Raw genomic sequence first — 2,868 nt, 5'->3', positions numbered from 1 at the left:
CGGATTGTCCGATTTTTGCTCGGGAAGATTTTAGCCCATTTCGACTTTTAGGCTAGATTTCTCGAAAATCGTGAATCACACTAGAAAACCGAGGCCACCAAAGACGCTCCATTCGTCGAGAGCCGCGCGACATAAATTTCGAATTTTTCCGACACCGTTTTTCGATGGGTCCCACGGAACTTCGCAGTGTATTTTCGAGCATTAAATGAGCTTAGAAAATTCTGAAAAATTTATGTACTAACCCCCGTGTTATGGGCTTCGTGTAGGTATCCTCGATTCGCGGAAATTCGGCGATTGACCAAGTGCGCAAATTTCGCCGCATGCACTGGCACGGAAAAGTCTCCGAATTGGGCCGAGGTTTTGGCTAGCCCCTCATTGTCAGACGTCCCGAGCGCGTTCCCGAAGTCGGAATCGGCAAAGGTAAACCCGAACCTTGTTTTTACGTAATTTTCTAGTGCTTAAATAGGATGAAAAATCCATAAAATATTCGTGGTAGCTTAGAAAATTACGATTCTTTTTGCAATAGCTTAGTAATATTGCTAAGGACCGCGGGGCAAATTTTTATAATTTTTAGAGCTTGTTTGGGCGCTTTTGCAAAATGATCAATAATAAGGACTAAATTGAAATTTTGCGTATTGTGATGGATGACTGATTTGATGGGCCCAGGAGGGCTGTGTGATATGATTGATTGAGCTGATATATGGATTGTGAGTATAGAAGTGTGTTTTGAACCCTTTTGCAGGTTGGGTAGGTCCTAGGTATAGGGGAGACTCTGCCGGATTTTCGGCACGACTTAGGACGTAATTGGTCTTTTTCTTTGTTTGTATTGAGTCAGATTGTATTAAATAAATGTAATATGATTGTCAGGTGAGCCGGGACAGCCTTCTTCCTCCGCCCAGCCGCCACAGTAATTTGTCGTCAAGTCTGTGAGTAAAATATTAATTTCAATTGTAATTTCGATATTATTATATGTTCAGCATGCCCATGCATCACTTATATGCATATATTTATTTAGTTAAACTCTAGGCACGATTTATGTTGCATTCATAACTGTTAATATGCCATGGATGTTGTTGTGGTAATTTGGAGCAGTGTGCGTGCGTTGGCGTGCGTGTGATGTGGTGTGGACTATGGATAGGACGGGGTAGTCACGGCTTGAGTAATTCGCTGGGACCCGTTCCTTCGAGGGGTAGTCACGGCTTGAGTAATTCGCTGGGACCCTCGATTTGGTTATTAAGTGGAAGTCCGAGCTTGAGTAATTCGCTGGCACCAGGTTGGATTTAAGAGAGTCGTATAGGATCAGCTCCCATATGTTATGATTGATACTACAGGGTGTGTGAGTGCTCCAAATTACCTTTTTGATGTTATGATGTGAAAATGTTGTTTATGTTGCATTTCACTCTACAGGGTGCATTAGTTCTAGATAGTTATAGAGATTATGGTTAAAATTGATATTTTACTCTCTGAGTCGAACGCTCACTCCTGTTCAATATTTTTTTCAGGCTACAGGAGGATTTTATTTTGGTTAACCTGCTTTTCTCCCTCGCAGGTCAATTATTACTGTTTGTATAAACTTGTTAAATCTTAGAATTTCCGCATGTGTTAGAAATGTTATTTGATTTGGGTCTGTAAACTAAATTATTATTTTGGGACCTGTAAACTTAATATGCTATGCATGTTTGATGGATTGGATGAGGGAGCTGAGCTCCCATTTATTATTATGTTGATGAGTATGTGGAGGGTGAGCTGAGCTCCCCAATGGATTGTTTATTGTGTTTACAAGTCGGGTGAGTCAAAAACTCCCCGTTGGTAAGTCCATTTTATGGCCGGACTCTGTCCGTTTGTTTTCTTGAAATTGGGCCCAAATGGGCCTCAGCATTGGATAAATGAACAGTTAGGCTTACTACGGGCCTCGGGGGCTTTAGGCTGGCCCAGGTCCTAGTGCCGGTCCGGCCCATAGGTTGGGTCGTGACAAGTAACTTTGGACACAAAAGAAACCATGGGTTCTTTCCTCAGCCCTCACTCATTTTGGTTAAGCCAATGGTTTGTTGATGTTAAACCTTAGAGTGCAGCTTATACAACCTTAAAAAGAATGCTTTGGCTTAGGATAATTGGACTTCCACTCAATCTTTGGACACGACACTTCTTTAAATGGTTAGGGGGCCTATGTGGAACTTTTATTACCATTGATCGCTTAACAAATGCAAAAACAAAACTCAGTTATGGTTGTTTGCTACTCTTATTTGATTCCTTTTTATCAATCAACAAATCCATTGCATTAGATTTTGAGAACACCAAATACAAAGTGGTACTCGCTAAGGAACCCTGTTGTGACCTTCCCCACCATGTAGGTGCTCAGCCCTCATCCTCCTCCATGCATGGATCTGATGACGTGGACTCCACTAGCCAACACAAAACTAGTGGATCCAAGTCACCTCTTTCCCACACTCCCTCTTCTTCGTTCTAAGCTATAGGTGATTGCTCTGAGCATGTTGAGCCTACTTTGGGAAATGAAAATTCTGTAAAAGATGCCTCTTCCTCTTTTGTTCAAGAAGATCCAATAATAGTAAGACAACTATTTGTTAGGGTCCCCTAATCAAGTGAAAGACTCTACATAGCTCAATGAACATATGTAATTTCTAATATTATAATAATTAATATAAATTTAAAAATTTTATTATTATTTTAATAATAATTTTACTTATACTAAAAATCTTATTATAATTTTTAATATATTAATTCTATAATTTTAATTATATAAGTATTATTAATTTATTAAAAATTATTTGATTTATTATAAAAAATTATTAAAAAAACTTAAATACCGAATCTTACTTCTCCTAATTTATTTTTTTAATTATTTTAAAT

General features: G+C 38.8%; 1 long non-coding RNA gene across 1 annotated transcript; it reads left to right on the top strand.

Moving 5' to 3' along the window:
• The first annotated feature begins 331 nt into the window (after window positions 1-331).
• LOC131181685 (uncharacterized) lies at window positions 332-1,738 on the top strand. Its single transcript, XR_009150182.1, has 3 exons — window positions 332-420; window positions 868-926; window positions 1,503-1,738. It is a non-coding gene; the product is annotated as an uncharacterized LOC131181685 (long non-coding RNA).
• Window positions 1,739-2,868: the final 1,130 nt, after the last annotated feature.

Source organism: Hevea brasiliensis, chromosome 7, assembly GCF_030052815.1.
Source record: "Hevea brasiliensis isolate MT/VB/25A 57/8 chromosome 7, ASM3005281v1, whole genome shotgun sequence".
NCBI classification, from domain to species: Eukaryota; Viridiplantae; Streptophyta; class Magnoliopsida; order Malpighiales; family Euphorbiaceae; genus Hevea; species Hevea brasiliensis.
Note: the sequence above shows the minus strand (reverse complement) of the source record. Positions and strands in the feature narration are given on the sequence as shown.